The 23800-nt window shown below is 41.2% G+C and overlaps 1 protein-coding gene across 7 annotated transcripts in view; it reads left to right on the forward strand.

The window, feature by feature from the left end:
- The window catches only part of LOC136828128 (uncharacterized), a 56364-nt gene that overhangs the window by 24810 nt on the left and 7754 nt on the right, over nt 1-23800 (forward strand). The window contains exon 1 of one of the 7 annotated variants that reach the window (XM_067085926.1): nt 12603-12708. The exons of 2 other annotated variants lie outside the window; for them this stretch is intronic. The gene's annotated coding sequence lies outside the window, so the exon portion shown is untranslated. Of the gene's footprint in view, nt 1-12602; nt 12850-23800 lie in introns of those variants that run through there. 4 more of the 7 variants (XM_067085931.1, XM_067085930.1, XM_067085933.1 and 1 more) reach the window with 4 other exon arrangements.

Below are 23800 nucleotides of genomic sequence, written 5' to 3' on the forward strand. Positions count from 1 at the left end.
GACGTCTTTCTTTTCAAAATATTTCACGTTGTCAGTGGTCACCGCGTACCGGTCAATTTTCAGTGCGCTGTGAGTGTATGGGACTATGTCCAAATTTTCGTGCTCGTTAAACTCTTCCGTCAAAAGCTTGAATAACTATTATCTATATGTTTTACGGACAAGTTCAGAGCCGCTGTTTTTAATTTTTAAAGTAATTACTGTTATGATTATTATGAATATGCATAATTATTATTGAAATTTAATATTTTCACTCTTCATCATTGACCCGTAGGTCACGGTGTCAAACTTTTTACTACTAACTACAATTTCCTTAGATTTTCATAGCCGTCATTACTGCATGGTCTGGGGATGATTTCTATAGGATAATACAGATCTTGCCTCTTCGAGACATACTTAAGTGTGAAACACCGAAGAAGAATGGAATTCCATAATAAAGAAACGCAGTGATGATGGACTTTGCTAAAGGTATTAAAATTTGTTGATTATAGAAACCTAAAATTTTTTGGCCAAACTTATAATTCATTTGGGTAGGGGAAAGCAGGTGGCTACGAAGCTTGTTGAGTCTCTCTCTACGCTCCTAGGATGTGCTCGCTTTTTTTTCAGGGGGGGGGGGGGCGTGAAATTGCTTTCCTCCCATCAGCTCCAAACCGCAAGAAGTTTTGCCTTTTGAAACTTTTTTTTTTCTTTTAGAGAAAGGGAAATGTTATCCTAGAGTATTTGTATTTTTTGGAAGTGCTATGATACTAACAAATCATGCTAAAACATCAGGAACTCTCGGTCTGCTGACACTAGACGCAAAAATGCCATTATGAATCAGTAACTTAACTATCTCGTTGACGTCAGGCATGAAGGTATCACTGTAGACATAAAGCTGTCACAAGTCATTACAATGACTTGGGGATCACTGTACCAAGGAACTTAAAATTTTGTACACTTTTTGCACCTCACGTTTAGTGTAATAAAATTTACAAGGTCAGGATCTTGTGGGGTCATAAGTGAATTACTGTAGAGCTATTTTTGCGAACAAGTGTCATAGCTTATGCAAGATTCCAGTCAGAAAGAGAAAACGATGGCATGAACTTCACAGACAGAAGCTGAACTAATATTTTTTTTGTTTTGTTTTACCTCGAGGACTAATAAAATATCTATTTCATGCACGGAAAGATGAAAATAACGATGTCATATCTCACACATGTGTTCACGAGAAGATTTGAAAGTAACTGTAGCTTGTGGTTCTTACAACAAAATAGGGATCTTTCCTAGAAAGTGACTCGCACGGGTTTTAATCCAGTATGCATCCACCTTTGCGGTGTGTTTAGTATAAGCCCGTTGGGGGTTACCGTAAACACATAACAAAATACTGTAAGTATCATAAAGATAATGACCCCCAAGAAATACTAGTCCTATATAACAACCACCGAAAACCCTTGGGGGTCACTATCTAGGAAAGATCCCAAAATAGATTCTCTTTTTTTTGCGCGCGAATGGAAATATAATGTTTATTCAGAGGTAAAAGAATGATATTTCTCTTCTTTGCCCCAGGCCAGATGGGATATATATAGTTATTTCCTATTTGATTTGGAATATAACGGAAATATTTTGAGTGAAATGTTCCATAATGTTTTTTATATATTTACTGTGGAATTTTTTAAAGTTCTTATTACGTCACGGATAAATCTGACAATTTCAGGTCAGGTGATCAGTAAAATAATTACAGATATATGTATGTACGTATATATGTATTATTATTATATTTTCCCAAGAATTCCAGCCACCAAATGCTTAATTGAAAGCGGGGAAAATACAACATATCATTTTGGGCACTGCCTGACAAGGAAGGTTGAAAGGAATATAGGCCTCTCACATAATCTGTTAATAGCACTCTGTGACTTGTTTGATATAAGCTGTGTCATGTCAAGGTCGCGAATATCATTATGGATCGTTGATATCTTTATGGATGGAGTGGATATCTTCATGGATGGAGTGGATATCATTATGTATAGAGTGGACACCTTTCTGGATGGAGTGGATATCTTTATGGATGGAGTGGATATCTTTATGGGTGTAATGGATATCTTTATGGATGGAGTGGATGTCATTATGGATCGCTGATATCATTTTGGATGGAGTGGATATCTTTATGGAATGAGTGGATATCATTATGGGTGGAGTGGATATCTTGATGGATGGAGGGATGTGAAGACTTAGAGGAAAGATTGAGAGCTATGTGCAAGCTTGTGGGACAACTAATAATTATTGATGCTTTCAGCACTTGTTGTGCATGCTGAGGAGAAGCTTCAGAACTTGGTGAAAGGGTCTGGAAGCATTTGTAAGGGAAGGAAGTAAATTAGAGATTAAAGTGAATGTGAGTGAAAGTAAGTTATCTAATCCTTTGGGCCAGCCCTAGGAGAGCTGTTAATCAGCTCAGTGGTCTGGTTAAACTAAGATATACTTAATTTTAGAAGGCAAAATGGAAGCCGGGTAGATGAAAATGTGGAAGTTAATATTACAGAGAGTGGAAGAATGGAGATGGCTGACTTGTGTGAGTGGGAGTCATTATCTTGGACAATTGTAGGTTGGGATTGATTTGATTGATTTATGGATACTGAAACCGGCGTCGCAAAATGAGAAGTGCATCACACAATAGGTGGAATGATGAATGTATCAGGATGTAAACAAAAGAATGGAATAGAATAAGGAATTGTTCATACATTTTGAGATGGTCTGGCCATGTCAAGAGAATGCAAGGTGTTAGATTTTTAAAGAAATGAATAATCAGAAATTGTTGGGATGGATGAGAAGAGGGAGGCTAAAGATGTATTGAATAGAGGGAGTTGGAAAAGACCGATTGATTGATTTTAAGTTATCTGGCATTGTGACGATCATGGTCGTTGACACTGATGGAAGGGCCCTAATATCTAGGAAGCAAGAAGGTTCATGCACAATGGAAGTGAATGGCTGGGGTTTGGCGTGTGTGTGTGTGTGTGTGTATATATATATATATATATATATATATATATATATATATATATATATATATATATATATAGTTACATGCTCTTCGCTGTTCTCATTTACATGCCGAAGTTCCTTTTTGTGAGAGTTCGACGCAAACATTCTTGAGTGACATGATCACATTTGCTGATATATGAAGTAGTGAGGCCCTTACCTTATCTGTTACTAATGTGGTATGTTAGATTATTCAGTGCTCCACAGCCATCTAATGTTCTTGATTTTACCCGTGCACACTAACCTTTTAACGATCTCAACAAGATATCTTTTTATCTGACTACACTCATTTCTGAAATGTTTTCATTTGCTTCTCTCCCAAATACCTCTTCAGTCTATCACCATCTACGGCTCTTTGAGTGTTGCTGATGAGGCGATACAGAAGCTCTCTGGCAAGGAGGTGGTTGGGGGTGAGGAAGTGGTAGTAAGTGGCACATTTTTGTTTCAGTACCCAAAACCCTGAGTTTGTAGAGCCTTTTGTTGTTGAGAATACATCCTCAGTGGCTGGAGTGTGAGATCCATTCTTTGTTAAAACTTTCTGTAATGCTGATCCTGGGCCAGATTACTACCTTTGTTCCTGAGCCATCTCATCAGTCATCCCAAGCCTCTCTTGATGGTGCTCATGGCTTTCTTAAATGTACACTTTTACTCTGAAGGAGAAAATTTTCTTTTACCAAGAAGAAATTGTGTGACCTGATCTTGTCTGCTGCTGAAAAATTATGGCACCCAACTAAAATCGTCTACAACTTGCAAATTCTGCTTTCTTTGTTTCTTCTATCTGTAGTGGAAGGACCCTACTCTTAGGTGGTCATTTCAGTGCCAAATCTTATCAAAAACTCGTTTTACTCTACCTATTTCTATAACCTTCTCCATTGTTAGTTGTTGCTGTCGTTTTAGCATAAACTTGCTTTATGCTGGCACTGATTCTTGATCTTGGACAGCCCATACCCTTCTTAGTGAGGTCAGCAGAGGTTCTGCTTTCTAGAAGACCAATGTCAGCTGCATCTCTTAGGTCTCCTGTGATAATGTGTTCCAGGTACAGCAATTCATGTACAAATTTCAGACAGTGATTCTGAGAAATATTCTTGGACTTTCAATGTGTCTGATCTAGGAAGCAGTGACATGAATCGGGTCTTGGTTTCATTGCATACAACAGGTATTTTGACATACTGGAGACCTTGCACCAACTGAAACTGTAGAGCCATACCATCGTCATTGCAAAGGTTGCATTTTTTCTTATTTTGTTGATTGTGAGTGAATTCGATTCAGTCTTAGCCACAACTGTGCATGAGTTGGAAAGATACAGTGAGACAAGGACACCTTGACATTGTGTGTAAGAGAGGACCGAAGGTGTACAACACCTTACATCGTACATGACTCAGAATTCTTGTATGAAGTAGAATGAAAGTTTTGGCACCGAACACCATGACATTGAGTCACCTTAACATAATATGGATTCCGATGTTCTGTAATAGTAGTGTGCACTACAGTTAGAGGGGCGAGCATTGAGAGCAATACCAATACTTCCCTCTGAGTAATCTGTCGAGGGTAGCCAAACTGGATATCTCATCCTGATCTAAATTCTAACTACCATTGTTGAGAGAAAGAAAACCATCACTTTAAGCAATCTTGTCAGAATGATGAAGATCTCAGGAGGCTGCTGCCTTCCAGACAAAATGGTATATCAGTAATGAGAGTTCAAAAGACTTGGAGTATGAGCCCTTAGACAAAGAAAGTCTTGCTGTTAATACCCAGCTTTCTGGTAGCATTAGATACCAAGGATTTTAGATGCCTGTAGTCGAAGGTGACACCATGCGCCATCAGATATTGAGAGTCATTAAGTATGAGCTATGTTATGTATCAAAGCAAATCACAGAGAGGAAGCATGTCACAAGGTTGACTGATTAGTGTTTCTGCTGGAGCTCAGTGGAGTTTAGCCTCATACTCTCAGCAACTACACCACTTACTGCTGCGTTCTTGACCTGTTAAGATATTTTTGTGGCTGAAGTGTTGCATGAAGTCAAGAGAAAGGACAAAAGTCATTATGCCAAGTTCTTGACTTAGAATATAGAGCATGAATGAAGTCCTGAATGGTTGATGTTGGCAGATGATACAGCACTGATAGGGGATAGCGAAGAGAAACTGCAGAGGTTATTGAACTAGTTTGAAAATATTTGCAAGAGGAGATAGTTAAGAGTAAACATGAGCAAAAGTAATGTTTTGAGGGTAAAATGGGAACCAAGACGATGGAACAGTAAATCTTACCACGGATGGCAAGAGAATGAGAGCAGTAGATATTTATAAGTATCTGAGCATAATATAAGTATATTATAAGTATCTGATAATGGAAGGATGAGAGAACAGGTGAGTGACAAAGTAGATAAAGCAAGAAAGGTAGCTAATGTGTGCATAAGACTGGGTGGAAACTTGGTGTGTCTACAGGAGTCAAGGTTGGAATGCATGAAAGGATTGGTGAACCAACTCTCCACAATGGAAGTGAAGTGTGGAGGTTGAATGCAAATGAAAAATAAAAGGTGGAAACCGCAGATGTAAATTGAATGCATAGAATCTGTTGTATAAGAAGAACTGAAAAGATGAGAATTGTGGAGATATGCTGGAGTCGCAGAGGGGTTAACACAGGTGAAAGGATAGATCCGAGTATTTTGAGATGGTTTGACAGTGTTGGAAGAATGAAGGATAGTAGGTTGGTGAAAAGAGTCTAGTAGACATTTAGAAGGAAGGAAGGGAGGAAGGTCCTGAAGGAGATGGCTAAATGGAGTGAAAGAGGAATTGGAAAGGAGGGGCCTCAACATCCAGAAAGCTAGAGAATATGTATTAAATAGAAGAGAATGGTGCCATGTGTGTAAGGGGGTTCAGTGTAATGCTGGTGAATATTCTGTATTGGTGTATGGAGCAACTAGTGTTGTGGAAGTTTACTGCACAGTGGGTTCATCCTATATATAAATACAGTATATATTTCAACATTAACCTGTTTCCCTCAACAGATGTGCTACAATCTCACTGAACTGCTAAATCGTGGATGAACCCCCGTGCAGTAAACTACCACAGCACTAAATATATAACACTGTATATATATTATATGTAATATATATACATATATATATATATATATATATATATATATATATATATATATATATATATATATATATATATATGCAGTTCATGGTCAGGTAGTTAACGTTACCTTGTTCTGGTATTCTGGTTGCGGGTTCGAATCCTCCCATCTTTTGGATATATAGATATAAATATAAATCCACATTAATCAGTGAACATGACCTACAGTAAGTGTCATGTTTCTGATACTTAATGGCCTGGGTGCCACGTCACTTGCAGTGAGGGCCAAGTCGTTGTCACTGGGTGGGGAGGGTGGGTAGGGGAAGGGGGCGGGGCGGTCCAGTTGGCCCAGGGGTCACTGGTGTCTCAGTAACCGATTAAGGTTCTGTCAAGTGTTTCGCTACTGGACACTTTTTATTGACCAGTCTGTCATTTGATGCATTTTCCGTTTAATTTTATTAATAATAATAATTTTAGCTGTTTGTTTCTAAGCATTGTTAAGTTTCTACGATGTGGTTTTGTGTGTAAATGGTGTTTCATTATTTTAGTTTGTGGAAACTTGTCAGTTTTATAATGTTGTTGACGTAACACTTACATTATTGTGGACTTATCTTCTCTCTCTCTCTCTCTCTCTCTCTCTCTCTCTCTCTCTCTCTCTCTCTCTCTCTCTCTCTCTCTCTCTCTCTCAAAATATATATGTTCATTACATTGCAGTTATAATAATTATATTAAAATAATTATAATTACTGTCATAATGATAAATATACTATCATCACAGAAGTAAATGTATTCATTGGAATATATATATATATATATATATAATTTATATATATATATATATATATATATATATATATATATATATATATATATATATATATATATATATCAATGATTACATTTACTACAGTGACGATAATATATTTATCATTATGATAGCAATTATTTTAATATAATTATTATAATTATAATGTAATGAATATTGCAAAATTATTATCATTATTGTCATTATAACAATTATTATAATGACAATATTATTATAACACAGTGCGTACTTTAACATCTCCAGTGTCTAATACCTTTTGACAGTGACTACTAAAATATACTGAAAATTCGACTAAGGCATTCAATGAAGACTTTGCCCCCCCCGCCCATCCCCCTTTCCAACCTCCGGCCTTCAAACTTGGGCCAAGAGAGGAAATTCGTTCAAAGCTTTGCTTACTACTTTACAATGAAGGGTTGGAACTGAGTTCCTACGTAAGCATCTGTCGAAATCATATACATTTGCTATAGCAGAGTGTCTAGTTTTCATTCTTGGCATGCAGTGTTAAGTATTATTGCTTTTGAGGTGAAATAACGCTACGAAATTTACTTTTTAGGAAACTGTATCTGAATTCTGTATCTGCTTGTAGTTTCTGACTGAAAAATAATTGTATGGTATTATTATTATTATTATTATTATTATTATTATTATTATTATTATTATTATTATTATTATTATTATTATTATTATTATTATTAGCTGTTGTTTGGGTGTAACTGTTTATTATTATAACCATTTATCCTGTGTATCTAATTTTTGTGTATTTCATTGTATTTAACTTGTCTATCTCTGTATGTGGCCCGGAGCTGAAATATAAAGGATATAGTTATAATTATAATTGGTATTAAAAACCAGATCTATGGATAATATGAGAACTAATAATCTGATACGGTTTCCATTAAAAATCTTAGAAAATGCAAAATCATTTCTCATCTCGGCCCAAGTTCGAAACTCGACCTTCAGGAAAAAGAAAAGATTCATTTTCCGGCACGAAGGAGAAATGATTCATTTTCCGGCACAAAGCAGAAATGATTAATTTTCCGGCACAAAGGAGAAATGATTCATTTTCCGGCACAAAGGAGAGATGATTCATCTTCTGGCACGAGGGAGAAATGATTCATTTTCCGACACAAAGGAGAAATGATTGATTTTCCGGCACAAAGGAGAAATGAATCATTTCCCCGCACAAAGGAGAAAATGATTAATTTTCCGGCATAAAGGAGATATGACTCATTTTCCAGCACAAAGCATAAATGATTAATTTTCCAGCACAAAAGGAAAAATTATTAATTTTCTGGCACAAAGCAGAAATGAGTAATTTTCTGGCACAAAGGAGAAATGATTCATTTTCTGGCATGAAGGAGAAATGATTAATTTTCCAGTACAAAGGAGAAATGATTCGTTTTCCGGCACAAAGGAGAGAGAATTCATTTTCCGGCACGTAGGAGAAATGATTCATTTTCCAGCACAAAGGAAAAATGACTCATTTTCCGGTACAAAGAAGAAAGGACTCATTTTTCTGCGCTAAGGAGAAACAATTAATTTTCCAGCACAAAGGAGTAACGATTCATTTCCCGGCACAAAGGAGAAATGATTAATTTTCCGGCACAAAGGAGAAACGATTCATTTTCCAGCTCAAAGGAGAAATGATTCATTTTCCGGCAAAAAGGAGAAATGACCCATTTTCCGTCACAAATCTTAAAGTTAATCAATGAAATATCACGGGGATTAATAGTAAAAAAAAAATATGAAAATGAAGTGAAATGAAAAGGACGATTCAGTCTAAGCCTCGGATTGATAGTAAAAAACAAATGTAGAAATGAAATGAAATGAAAAAGGATGCTTGAGTCTAAGCCGCCATGATTCTTCAAGCCTCCAGGGAATCTACCAGAATCTCTTGATGCTATGGCGCTGGTCCAAAATACCACAGATGCCTCGATTTTCATGGAGCCTCTGTGGTCTGTATGCCCCCCCCCTCCCCGTATCCTCAGTCTCCTAGGGGCTCCCACCTCTTCGATCTCCTTTTCAGTCTGCTCTTCCTCCTGGGGAGGGAGGGGGGAGAAGGTCACAGATCCAGGCTTACCCCCCTTCTTCCTTCCACCCCTCCCAATCCATCACCACTGACTTAGAAGGCGATGACAGCTCGCTGTTTGTTTAAGGGCACAACCTGCTATTTACAATTTCACGCACCAACACCTTTCCTTTGTTTCGGGGCAATTAAGGCGTGTCAGAGCAGCGGGGTGCCCTCTCTGCCGGGGCATCTTGACCCTTACGGACGGTCCGTAAGGTCGAAAGTCCGGTGGGGCATCCCCGAGGCGGTCAGCCGATGATAAGCATCTCCGTTGCCGGATTAGAAGGTCGGAATTCCCTCCGGCAGGTGACCCATTCATTTGCCTTGGAGTTTCGGAGGTACCTGGAGAGAGAGAGAGAGAGAGAGAGAGAGAGAGAGAGAGAGAGAGAGAGAGAGCTGTATTTCTGTTTGCATGTGCAGTTTTTTTTGTGACATGTAATGTGAAATCATGCATAGTGGTTGTCATGTTTCTTGAAACACTCTCTGAAATTGTGAGAACTTGATTTTGGAATAATTTCCTCGGCTATAATAATAATAATAATAATAATAATAATAATAATAATAATAATAATAATAATAATAATAATAATAATACTATTTTCTATCCACCAGCAAAATGTCTTATTTGCAAAGCTATTTAGATTTCATTGTTCATGTTTGACGTATTCCACCCAAATGAGGTCGTTTTCTAGTGTGAATTTATCATTGATACTCAGTATTATCATATTATCTGACCCCATACCTGCTCCCTATGCCATAGGCTTCTGGCCTAATTGCGACGCGTTGCCACGAGTTTCTATACCCAGCCTTACGTCACTTGGCGGGCATGGGATGTTTCTAATAAGAATGATTGTAATTGATTAAGAGCATTTTAGTCCCATCTATGTAAGGAATATAAATATTTTCTCACTATATTCATCTTATCTAATCTCCTTTCCACCATCTTCCTTCTGTTTCCCAACTTCTCAAGAATATCCTCATTTGGAGGTCTATCGTTCCTATTCACTTTCTCTGGTCTCCTCTAGACCTTGCCTGGAGGTTGGTGCCTTCATTGCACTTTCTCCAGTCTCCTCTAGGCCTTGTTTGGAGGTCAGTCTATCTGCTGCATTTTCTCTGGTCTCCTCCAGGCTTTGCTTAGGGGTCGACATGTCAAGTTCACTTTCTCTGGTCTTCTACAGGATTCACTCAGAGGCCAATCTGTCCATTTTGCTTTCTCTGGTCTCCTACAGGCTTCACTCAGAGGCCAATATGTCCAGTGTGCTTTCTCTGGTCTCCTACAGGCTTCATTCAGAGGTCAATCTGTCCATTGTGCTTTCTCTGGTCTCCTACAGGCTTCACTCAGAGGCCAATCTGTCCATTGTGCTTTCCCTGGTCTCCTACAGGCTTCACTCAGAGGCCAATCTGTCCATTGTGCTTTCTCTGGTCTCCTACAGGCTTCACTCAGAGGCCAATCTGTCCAGTGTGCTTTCTCTGGTCTAGTACAGGCTTCACTCAGAGGCCAATCTGTCCAGTGTGCTTTCTCTGGTCTCCTACAGGCTTCACTCAGAGGCCAATCTGTCCAGTGTGCTTTCTCTGGTCTCCTACAGGCTTCACTCAGAGGCCAATCTGTCCAGTGTGCTTTCTCTGGTCTCCTACAGGCTTCACTCAGATGCCAATCTGTCCAGTGTGCTTTCTCTGGTCTCCTACAGGCTTCACTCAGAGGCCAATCTGTCCAGTGTGCTTTCTCTGGTCTGCTACAGGCTTCACTCAGAGGCCAATCTGTCCATTGTGCTTTCTCTGGTCTCCTACAGGCTTCACTCAGATGCCAATCTGTCCAGTGTGCTTTCTCTAGTCTCCTACAGGCTTCACTCAGATGCCAATCTGTCTAGTGTGCTTTCTCTGGTCTCCTACAGGCTTCACTCAGATGCCAATCTGTCAAGTGTGCTTTCTCTGGTCTCCTACAGGCTTCACTCAGATGCCAATCTGTCCATTGTGCTTTCTCTGGTCTCCTACAGGCCTTACTCAGAGGGGGATCTGGTCACTGTGCTTTCTCTGGTAGATTTCATGCCTCACTCAGAGGTTGATCTGTCTACAGGCCTTACTCGAAAATCGACCCAGTCACTGTATCGGGTCTCCCTAGGCCTCGTTTGGATGTTGATCTGTCCATTTCACTTTCTCCAGTCTCCTCCCAGCTCTTGGAGGTTGATTAACCCATTTCACTTTCTCCAGTCTCCTCCATATTGTACTTTCTCTGGTCTTCTCCAGATTTTGTAAGGAGGTCGATCCACTGCTCCATTTTCCCAGGTCTCTTCCAGACCTCATGGCACAGGAAGGGGAGAGCAAGTGGCTGATGTATTAATAAAATAGTAATAATCTACCTTTCAGCTCGTAATGACAACAGTTAATAAATTATTATTATTATTATTATTATTATTATTATTATTATTATTATTAATGACGTAGAAGCTTCTTGAAAATTGTTTAGAATACCATTATTTTTTGGTCGTGCATTTGTTTGCTAAGTGCTGTTGAAAATATTTTAGATGTGGATTCATCCTCATTTTTAATTATAATAATCTGAGAAGGTTTTCCTCCTTCGAGGTAATCAAGACACACACACATACACATACACACACGCACACACACACACACACACACACACACACACATATATATATATATATATATATATATATATATATATATATATATATACTGTATATATATACTGTGTATATATATATACATATATATATATATATATATATATATATATATATCTGTTAATTTCACATTCTTCCAGAACGAAAAACTTGTCCTAACAGAGAGCTTCTGACATAAGCTGAATTAATAAGTTAATCAGATGTTCGCTAGAAACGTTTGCAAATAAATATTGTCCGTGGTCCGCCTGTTTTAAATACTTGTCATTTCCATAATTAAAAATTTTTACGTCGCTTTTCGCTGAATCATTTTTATCTAAAATCACTGCGTATTTAAGCTAGGTATCGAGCTTTTGTTTATTTTAGTTTTTCCTTTATTTATCTTAGTGTTTCCTTTCAGTTTCGTCAAAGTGCAGACGGAAGTGTTCATAAAAGGAAATATTGAACAAAATATAAAATTCGTAAACCATAAAATTTTCGTAAGCATATTGAATCACTGAGTGATTTCATAAAGCAATTACGCCAGGAATTTGCCAAATTTACCTTAAATATATTTTTCCAGCTGGAGTCGACTCACAGAATGAAATATTCAACTAAACATTATAATATTCGTAAATCATGAAATATTCATAAGAATATAAAATTACCGAATGATTTTAGGCAGCAGTTACCCGGAGGAATTTGCCAAATTTGCCTTAAATAGATTTTTCCAGCTGAAGTCGACTCACAAAATGAAATGTTCAACTAAACATTATAAAATCTGCAAGCCATAAAATTTTCATAAGAATATAAAAATTACCGAATGATTTGAGGCAGTAATTACGCCGAGAAATTTGCCAAATTTGCGGTAGGTGCTTTCTTTTTTATAAAATAAAATATTCAACCAAACATCATAAAATTTGTAAGACTTTCTCATTAGCATATGAAAATTACGGAATGATTTCAGACAGCAATTATTCCGAGGAATTTTCCAAATTTTCTTAAAGTACGACACCCCTTCTCACAACAACCTGTCTTCTACGTCGAATTCTCCGTCAGTCTTTACTTCCGTAGTGCCCCGTGAACGGCTGTCACCGTTTATGCCCGGGGTATGTAGTGCTGTGGGCGTTGTCCCCCAAAACCATTTCGTTGTTTACTGATTAACAATTGCTTGTGGGAGCTGAAACGAACTTTACGTCCAGCAAGACTTGAGGTTTTAACTCCAAGACCAGAGGTTTCAACTGGTAACTGTAAATAGTCCTGGATTTGTTATGGGTTTTGTGTTTGTGTTTACATGATTTGGGGGGTCCTCGGTAGTGAATAGTGAACTGTAAGTATTGTGAGACATAACCCTGTGGCAGGCAGCCTGCTACGTTGGTCAGTGACCTAATTCACATAGGTGTAGGTTGCGTGAAAAGGTGGTAATTTGCATGAAAACAGGCGATTGTTGAAATTTAATCCCCCTGTACTGGCCTGTCATGCTTGTCAAATTGCCTTGCCTACGTTATTCGCGAATGTGCAGACATCGTGAGGAGGTTATTGATTTGCATAAAATGGGAGAATGCTGAAATATCTACCTGTCAAACTGCCTAGCAGACGTAAAGCAATTGCATTTCGTTTCTGTAAAAGCGAACTTCAAGCGAAGATAACCTTACGGTATTTTATCTTCCAGTATTTTATCTGCCATTGTGTAACTAGTATCCTGGGCTTTCGAACATTTCATTCCTTAACACTCTAAAATGTCAAAGGAAACAAGGCATTTACTGAGCAAACAGGAGTTTTATACCTCCAACTTCTGCGTGGTAACTTTTGACGTGTTCTTTAAAGTGTCTGCAAACATTTTTTTTTTAGTGGATTGTCGTGAAGTGTTGGTGATTTGTCGTTGTTCTGAATCTTCCTGAAAATGTCGTACGGAAATGCCTTTGACAAGTTCGTAGAATTTGCCAGTTAAATATTTTTCTGAATGTATACCCTTAATGAAACCATATTTCTAAAGGTAATAAATTATAGCCAAAAGGATTCGTTTAGCTTGCCAAATTAGGTGGCCCTTCAGTATTGCAGTTTCAGTTAACGTTGGAAATGCCTTTGACAAGTTCGTAGAATTTGCCAGTTAAATATTTTTCTGAATGTATACCCTTAATGAAACCACATTTCTAAAGGTAATAAATTATAGCCAAAAGGATTCGTTTAGCTTGCCAAATTAGGTGGCCCTTCAGTATTGCAGTTTCAGTTAACGTTGGAAATGCCTTTGACAAGTTCGTAGAATTTGCCAGTTAAGTATTTTTCTGAATGTATACCCTTAATGAAACCATATTTCTAAAGGTAATAAATTATAGCCAAAAGGATTCGTTTAGCTTGCCAAATCAGGTGGCCTACAGTATTGCAGTTTCAGTTAACGATGAAGAATATCAGGACTCTGTGCTTAACCTAACCTGTGAGACCCCTTTCATTCCTTTTACAGTACCTCCTTTCGTAATCTTTCTTCAATCTTGCTGTCCACCTTCTCCTAACAGTTTCATAGTGCAACTGCGAGGTTTTCCTCCTGTTACACCTTTCAAACCCTTTTACTGTCAATTAAAATTTTAGCGCAGAATGACCTCATAGGTCCCAGCGCTTGGCCTGTGGCCTAAATTCTATACTCCTTCCTTCCTTCCTAATTTGTGGGAAACAAGTTCATTCCGATACCCGTAAGTTGAAGCACTGTATTCCCATTCCTAGTGGCAGGGAAGAGGAGACGTAGGTACGAACTTAACATTTCCCGAGCGTAATTCCAGCGGGAGTTTTGACAACAAACTAGATATAATTTTAGGTTTTGTGTTTATGCCACTGACGCTTGTTTGTTCTTTTGGGACTCCCATCTTAGATGAAGAGTCCACGCAACAGAATCGGGGAATGTCCGTTTTTATCAGCGAGTTGATAAATCTGCAACATCGGTATATCAGATTTTAAAAAATTAAATTGAAGGTTACTGTTTTCTTTTTTTACAACCAAGGTTTGTATAGTTTTCCATTAGTGGTAACTGACGCTGGAGTTAGGCTTAAAATATCAACAAATGAAGAGATGGTTATAGCAATTTCATTCATGAGTACTCGGAACGTTTTTCGGGAAAATTGCCATTGACCTTCCCGTAATCATACCCAATTCAAGCGTTAATGTAAGGTCATCGTGTGCTACGATAATCATCCTATTTTCTTGTTATATGGAGGGTGATTGGAAGCTTAGGTCAACAGTGGGAGAAAAATGCCATTTAAGAAGGATAAAAAAATAAGGTAATTTTGAAGCAAACGTTCAGTTGTTTAGCTCAGAACATTCGAAAGTTTACTTAAGGACCCCTTATTATTATTATTATTATTATTATTATTATTATTATTATTATTATTATTATTATTATTATTATTATTATTGTCTAGATTAGCGAACCCAGTGATCCCCTTGTAAAGAATGGCCAACCCTTTCCGGTCCGAACTCCAGTTCCACATTGAGGGCTAGTACTAAACACGGCGAAACAGTGATTCATCTACACTGTTTCGCGGTGTTTAGTACTAGCCACGGGGAGGGTCAAATGTATTTCGCCTCGTTTAGCGCTAACCCCGGGCGATCAAATGTCTGGTACCGAAGTGTTCATGTCTAGAACAGCGAACCCGATTATTCCCATGTGAAGAATAACGAACCCAATAATCTTCTTGTAAAGAATAGCGAACCGTGCTGCGAGTGGGTTCGCTAATCTTGACATGAACATCATTATTATTATTATTATTATTATTATTATTATTATTATTATTATTATTATTATTATTATTATTCTTGACATGGTCATTATTATTATTATTATTATTATTATTATTATTATTATTATTATTATTATTATTATTATTATTAGCAATTAAAGACAGCAGATGTTCTCTTTCTAAGATACTGAATAAACCACCCTCTATTTAACCCCCCCCCATTCCCCTTGCACGAACACAATTTGCAGAAGTCCAGTGGTTATCATAATCTCTCCAGTAGGAAGTCCCAGGTTCGATATCCATGAGGATCAACTCCCCCCCCCCTTGCACGAACACAATTTGCAGAAGTCCAGTGGTTATAATAATCTCTCAAGTAGGAAGTCCCATGTTCGATATCCGTGCGAGGCGAAGTTATTTGAACACAGAACAAAACATAGAACCATAAAGGAGGAGAAAAACTGATAAAGGCATGGCGACATGCAGATTACTAAGTAAAAATACAGATTTTGCCAGATTCTGCCACTTTTGCGGCTATGCGGTTATGAAGTCTTTTGAGGGAGGTTGAAAAAAAATGTGCGAGCAAACTAGATTTCAATCCGTTTAAAATCTTCTTCGTTAATACTGCCCTAAAATGGAAAACTGCAGTATCTGCAAAGTTTTCGAAATTTGAGATATGCCACCTACTGGGCTCGTGAAACACTAATACACAAGTTACTTCAGTTTCAGAATGATTCTTCTTCAATGCTTTCCACGAGTATTTAGGGGATCCCATTTGCAGTATCTGCAAAATGAGTAGCAAGGCAAGGGAGTATCTACCACTTTTCTGTTTTGTATTTTTGCAGATACTGCAGTCTTCCAATTTAGGGCAGAATAGAATCGTGGTCTTCGATGATTCCTGAAGCAAGATATTATTATGATTAGCAAGAATTCGCTAGCAAATTACCTCCCCCCCCTCCTTTGTTGTTGTTGGTTGTTCATTTACTGCCAGCCGGCCGATCGATAGACCATCTGTCTATCGACTTAAAAACAAGGGTTAAAAGATTAAAGGCGCTCCCATTTTTGATAAAGATCTTTCCTTCGAGGCAAAAGTAATCTGGCTTGGGTGTTTCTCTTACAGGCCAAAACCTCCCCTGCGGGCAGCAGGTGCAATGAGTCAAAGCATCTGTGTTGGGCGCACCCCTGTCCCATAGGAGGGGATAAAAGGCAAAAGCCCAAGGTCTCGACAGACACACGCGGGCTGGAAGATATGGAGTGAACTTGTGAAGACGTCCTCAACACCTGGCCCCACCGATGCCCTTGCATCCTAACAACGTGGCCCTTCCCAAAGTATACTTCTCCTCGTGCCCTTCAACCGTATTCCTCGAGCCCACACGCCATTGCTTGGAGTTTCGAGGAGTCCCCATCGCCTTGCCCCTTTACGGAAGCCCTTGCATCTCACCACGTGGAAGAAACTCGTCCTCGGAAATCGCAAGTCATCCACGGACCGCCTTCTACACGCCCTCGGAAAATCTGCTAAGGTAAAGTGCCCTGGAAGAGCCCCATTTCAGTCACGCTTTTGTCTCGTAATATTTTCTTAAAGAGAAAGCCAGAAATCTCCCTTGTCTAATGTCCGTGCACCTCTTGCATCGGCAGTATTAATTCTTTATTACTCCTTTGGCACCCTCAGTGCAGCCTCGAATTCATTATTCTTTTGTCTATTTTCATTACTGGCGTATAATGTGCATATCTCTCATTTCAGAGGATGCTATTTCGTGGAAGATTCTCGGACTGTGGCTGGAATTCCCCAGTTTCATTTAACCTACTGAGTTCCTCTTTCCCGTACTAATGTCATTTATGTAAATACACTACTTTAAATGTGCCCACGTGTTTTACGTAATATTTCCCTCAGTAACCAGAGCCCTATGCTCATATGAAATTCTCCTTTGTTTTCCTCTTTTTTACGTTTTCCCGTACCCACGAAGTCAGAATCACAAGGCTAAATTAACTTAAATTGTTGCTACCTGTCTCACAGAGCATATTTCAAACTAAAACCACGGAAAAACGTAAAAATGGCGACCTGGCCATAGATCTCGTTTTGCAGTCGCAGTTCCCTAGTGTTGCTTTATTGCATTTGCAACTTGCCAGATCAGCTATTAGCAAAGCTAAGCTGGGTACGAGACAATTACGAAGCTTTTGTGTAAAACCAGCACACAGATCCAGAAAATTCCACGTAAGTAATGTGTTAATCTTAGCAAAACCTTTTTACAATCGTGACTGTTCCTAGGAATTAGAAATAGGGACGCATGTAATCACTGAGAGAAAAGAACCGCCGTATTAGATTCGTTAATGCATGCCTTTCAGGATAGGTAGTTAGGAAATAACCAGTGCTAACCATCCTTTGCTTCGAGGAATAGTGCGAAATTCCTCTGTGTTAAAATCTTTGCCATATCTTTTGCTTCGAGGAATAGTGCGAAAATTCCTGTGTTAAAATCCTTGCCATATCCTTGCTTCGAGGAATAGTGCGAAAGAAATTCCTCTGTGATAAATTTTACTTCGCATTTCGAATTAGCGAACTGTTATCTAGGCGCGAATAAAATCCCCACGTGGGACACGACGAAGTCAGCTTGCATTGCTGAAATTCTCTCAGTGTAGTTAGAATTCGATTAGGTGTTAGGAAAGCGAAATTTAAACTCCGCTTATAGGGAAAATTACTAGGCCGTTGTACTGTTATCCTCTCAGACGACTGGGAAATTCCCCGGAATCCCAGACGGTCTATACATATACGGGTCATTCACACAGAATCTAAAAATACCTCCGGTGTTGGCCAAACGACCTGCACCCCCCCCCCCGCCCATGCCCGCGTGTGTAGCCATTCATTTCCCAGCAAACATTTTTCTTTGGGTTTCCCGTTAGTAATTTCTAAGTCCTAAGGGACGAATCGTAATTCCAAGTCCTAAGTGACTCCTAAAATTCTACGTCGTACGTGGCGAGAATTCCTCCAAATTCCACAAATTCCAAGTCCTACGTGACTCCTAAAATTCTACGTCGCACGTGGCGAGAATTTCTCCAAATTCCAGTCCTCAGAGACTCCTAAAATTCTACGTCGCACGTGGCGAGAATTTCTCCAAATTCCAGTCCTAGAGACTCCTAAAATTCTACGTCGCATGCGTGGCGAGAATTTCTCCAAATTCCAGTCCTCAGAGACTCCTAAAATTCTACGTCGCACGTGGCGAGAATTTCTCCAAATTCCAGTCCTCAGAGACTCCTAAAATTCTACGTCGCACGTGGCGAGAATTTCTCCAAATTCCAGTCCTCAGAGACTCATAAAAAAAATTCTACGTCGCACGTGGCGAGAATTTCTCATTCCTGCGGGAACCCAAAATTAAGTCCTTTTGAGACATTATATAGTGTAGTTCACACACATCTAAGCCCTTACGGGACTGATCATTCTAGTTCGTTAGAACAACTCCTTAACTTCACGCTACAGCCGGCCAAGTCCGAGCGTGACAAAATCCAACTACGTCTTCCGAGACGCATATTAGACTTCGTTCGCCAAGAACAACCACGTCTTTCCAAGACACATCCAATTTTAACAAAGAGTCTTTTCAGACATATCCTATACCCATTATTCCAAGATGGCTAATACCAGAGCCCAACAAAACGAGGATTTCAAATTCTACATGTCCGCTGGGAAGGACATGGGACTATCGGGGCAAGATCTGAGAGCATGGGTTCAAGAACGAGTGGACGATGCCAAGGCGGAGAGAGCAAGAGAACGTGAAGAGAGGGAGAGAGAACGTGAAGAGAGAGAGAGGGAACGAATTGCCCAAGAACAACGAGAGGAGAGAGAACGAATCGCTCAAGAACAACGGGAGGAAAAAGAACGTGCAGAGAAGGATAAAGAACGTGCAGAGAGGGAGAGAGAACGTGAGGAGAGAGAGAGAGAACGCGCCCATGAGCTCCAGATGCTAGAACGACAGCCCGCCACCCCCCCGCCCCCTGCCGCGGGGATGAGTGCCCTCAGCCAAGCTCACTCGTTCATGCCAAAATGGACCGAGTCCGAGCCTGAAGTATGGCTTGAAAGGGCCGAACGAGTCCTGGAATGCTGCGATCTCTCCCCGCGAACTCTCCCTTGTTCTCACTAAATTCCTGGGCGGAAAGGCCCTCGTTGCCTACCACGCCCTTCCCGCAGACGATCGGGGGAAACTGGGAAGCCGTACGCCAAGCAGTTACGAAGGCGTACGAGATTACCCCCGAGCGGTGGAGGAGACGTTGGAGAGAGCAGCCCAGAGAAGCAGGCCAGACTTGGTCCGATTGGGCGTACCATTCGGAGCGGGCGTTGACAAAATGGCTCGATTCCGAAGGAGCCACTAACACCGCCGAGGTACTCGAGCGGTTTAAATTCGAGCACTTCCTGCGCTACGCCCCTCCTGCCCTCGCCACTCATATAGTGGAAAAAGCCCCAGCAACACTCACCGAGTGTTGCCGAATAGCAGACATGTGGGAAACTCACCACCCTCAAGAAGGATCCATGGGGCGGAAGATAAATCCCCGTCCTCCTCGGAGGTTCAAATTCCCACAAAAATGGGAACTCGGCAAGCCCCTAACTTGCCATTATTGCAAGAAAACGGGGCATTCCTCCGAACAGTGCCGGAACAAGAAACCGGCTCCTCTCTCTCCCGGAAAACCGACAAATAACTCGCCTGCGCCCTCCACAGGGGCAGCGCGGAAAGACTTTAGCCAGACCTTTTGCACGGCGTGCAAGGTCTATGGCCATTCTCCCGCATGGGCAAAATGCCCACGCAATAATAAAGTAAATACTCCCACCGTCGCCTTGGCCGTCACAGATCCCAAGTCATTAGGCCCTCCCGCCGAAGGGCCTGTATACGTGGCCCCTCCACGAGGTAGCGAGCCCGCGCGCCGAGTCACTGCTTTCGAGGACTCGGGCGCACAAATCTCCCTCATCCGAAGGGACAGAGTTCCCTACGGAGCTATCGTCAATAGACGAAGACTCGTCACGATCGAGGGAATAAACCAATTTAAAATGATACTCCCTACGGTCCAATTGAGAGTCTCACGACCTCACCAATCCAAAATTTGCAATCTTGCAGTAGCAAGCCATCTCCCCGGAGGCTATGACGTCATCCTGGGACAGGACTTTCAGTCCCCACCGAAATCACGACAATCTAGGGGTCCCCATTCCCGAATCATTCCGCGGGAGCGAGTAATCCTCCCCGCTTCTCCTCAGCCAAGACTGGCGCCCCTGGGTACCAGGAGGACGTGCAGTCCCCACCAGTGCCACCTGAGTACAATGTACAGTGGCCCCCTCGATCGGTTCCCGATCCCATTCCAGTGCCCGGCCCTGCCTCAGTGCCAGTGCCAGGGCCCCAATCAAATCTCCCTTCAGGAGATGCCAAATTCCTGCCGGTGCCACTTGCATGCCCCGAGCAGGGCCAAGCTTCGTCCGTCCTGACCGACGAGCCCAAGAAACCTCTGATAGCGCCTGACTCTGCCCTAGTGCCAGCGCCAGAGCGCTACGCCGATCTCCATTCACGGGATCCAACTCAGGACCCCTCTCTTCCCCGGCCTGGCACCGCTACCAGCGTCGGTCAGAGAGACGGTTCCTCCCGACCACCGCGGAAGCTCACCTGCAGGTGCGGCCTCGCAACCCGTGCCTGAGCTGGTCATCGTTACCTGCGAGCCGCTCACGCCACCCCCGACCGCCTCCTCTCTGCCTCAGCCCGTCGCCGACGCAATTGCAAGTCAGGATTCTGCCATATCTCACTTGGCCGATGAACTACAAGAGCCGCGACGGATCATGGTAGAACCCGCACGGAACACTCCTGCGTCAGCTGTCGCATCAGCAGGCCCAGGTGGTACTCCGTGCCGCCCTCCGGTCGCGGGCCCTCCGCTTCCCCGGCCGAGGACGACTGTCCCATTAAGAAAGGCTCAAGGCGAAATTACCACGGGCGTGGGACATTCCAGGTAATTTACAAAGAGCTCTAGAGCTCCCTGGCACCTGTGCCACCATTTCATCTTTCGAAGGTCTTGGCACCCCTAATCCAGAAGGGAATGTCAGGCCCTCCTCTATCTTCTTCCGTTCCTCAGGAACTTCTATCTCTTATCACCTTTTATTAATCTTCCCTTAAATTATCCCCACAAGAGGCAATTAAATACGGGATACCATTCCCCACACAATGTACAAGTCATTAAGAATAACAGAGTGAGAAGTGGCACGCCCTTGCGCCCATACCTTGGCACCGGGCGTGCGTGTCAGCCCTCCTGAAGGAGTCGCGCCCTTGGGGTGCACTTTCCTCGCCCTGGGACTGAAGTGATAGTCCGGCCGTAATTTATAGGCGTAGGACGATAAATTCCCGCCTAACACAATAAAACCCTACTCTTTTTTCCCTTAGCTCTTCTGCCAATATCATTTACTTTCTTTTAGTCATTTAGTTATCTTTATTTTAATGAATCGCGAGTCATAAACTCTTGCCCTTGTGATTTAAATGCCCCTTTGTAAGCTCTGAGGGACGTGTCCCGCCTTTCATATGCGGTCAAGTTTCATTCGTAACGTCTTGGTAATTTTCCTTTGTTATTATTATCCCTTTTCCCCTTCCATTCCTTCCAAGATCGCTGTTTGTCCTACCCCACATCTTTTGTCTGCTCGCCCCGTCATAACATTGAGTTGGCAGTAGACGCATAAAATTAGCGTAGTTTAAGGTTAGCGAATTAAAACCTCGCGAATACTCTCGCCCGCACACGACTGTCAAATTCCCGGTGTGTGGGTCATCCTCAGCTCGCGTTGAACGATAGCTGAGCCAAGTACGTTAAAACGAAGATAAATTATCAATGCGAATATGTATAGTCATTACAGTATCGTGTAAAAGGGGATGTCATTTACAAAAATAAACGCTGTTTTTCATTTACACAGCCTCTTCAAGGCAGATTGTACTAACCGCATGCATTTTATCTAAAATTAAGTAACCGTGTATTTTAATTCTTGAACAATAACCATTTCTTTTCATTTGTTGGCCATAGCCTCATATACGTGGTCCTATAATCTTAATTAATTCACAATTGTTCGAGTCACTTTATAAAGTTACCAGTGGGTAACCAAATCTAAAGTAATTATTCTTTTGCAAGTGTTTAAATCACTTTGCGTTCTGTTAACGAAAATTGTCCCAATGTGTTATTAAAAGTAACCAAGCTTCATAAAACCCTTAGGAGTAAAAGTTCATTGCAAGGCAGAATGTAGAGTAACGTAAAGCATTTGCCGCTCATTCTTGAATATCGATGTACACACCCGAAGGAGGTATGTACATCATCTTGTATGGGGAGGTATTATGATTAGCAAGAATTCGCTAGCAAATTACCTCCCCCCCCTCCTTTGTTGTTGTTGGTTGTTCATTTACTGCCAGCCGGCCGATCGATAGACCATCTGTCTATCGACTTAAAAACAAGGGTTAAAAGATTAAAGGCGCTCCCATTTTTGATAAAGATCTTTCCTTCGAGGCAAAAGTAATCTGGCTTGGGTGTTTCTCTTACAGGCCAAAACCTCCCCTGCGGGCAGCAGGTGCAATGAGTCAAAGCATCTGTGTTGGGCGCACCCCTGTCCCATAGGAGGATAAAGGCAAAAGCCCAAGGTCTCGACAGACACACGCGGGCTGGAAGATATGGAGTGAACTTGTGAAGACGTCCTCAACACCTGGCCCCACCGATGCCCTTGCATCCTAACAACGTGGCCCTTCCCAAAGTATACTTCTCCTCGTGCCCTTCAACCGTATTCCTCGAGCCCACACGCCATTGCTTGGAGTTTCGAGGAGTCCCCATCGCCTTGCCCCTTTACGGAAGCCCTTGCATCTCACCACGTGGAAGAAACTCGTCCTCGGAAATCGCAAGTCATCCACGGACCGCCTTCTACACGCCCTCGGAAAATCTGCTAAGGTAAAGTGCCCTGGAAGAGCCCCATTTCAGTCACGCTTTTGTCTCGTAATATTTTCTTAAAGAGAAAGCCAGAAATCTCCCTTGTCTAATGTCCGTGCACCTCTTGCATCGGCAGTATTAATTCTTTATTACTCCTTTGGCACCCTCAGTGCAGCCTCGAATTCATTATTCTTTTGTCTATTTTCATTACTGGCGTATAATGTGCATATCTCTCATTTCAGAGGGATGCTATTTCGTGGAAGATTCTCGGACTGTGGCTGGAATTCCCCAGTTTCATTTAACCTACTGAGTTCCTCTTTCCCGTACTAATGTCATTTATGTAAATACACTACTTTAAATGTGCCCACGTGTTTTACGTAATATTTCCCTCAGTAACCAGAGCCCTATGCTCATATGAAATTCTCCTTTGTTTTCCTCTTTTTTTTACGTTTTCCCGTACCCACGAAGTCAGAATCACAAGGCTAAATTAACTTAAATTGTTGCTACCTGTCTCACAGAGCATATTTCAAACTAAAACCACGGAAAAACGTAAAAATATTAAATCTTCTCA

Source organism: Macrobrachium rosenbergii, chromosome 42 (assembly GCF_040412425.1).
Source record: "Macrobrachium rosenbergii isolate ZJJX-2024 chromosome 42, ASM4041242v1, whole genome shotgun sequence".
NCBI lineage: Eukaryota > Metazoa > Arthropoda > Malacostraca > Decapoda > Palaemonidae > Macrobrachium > Macrobrachium rosenbergii.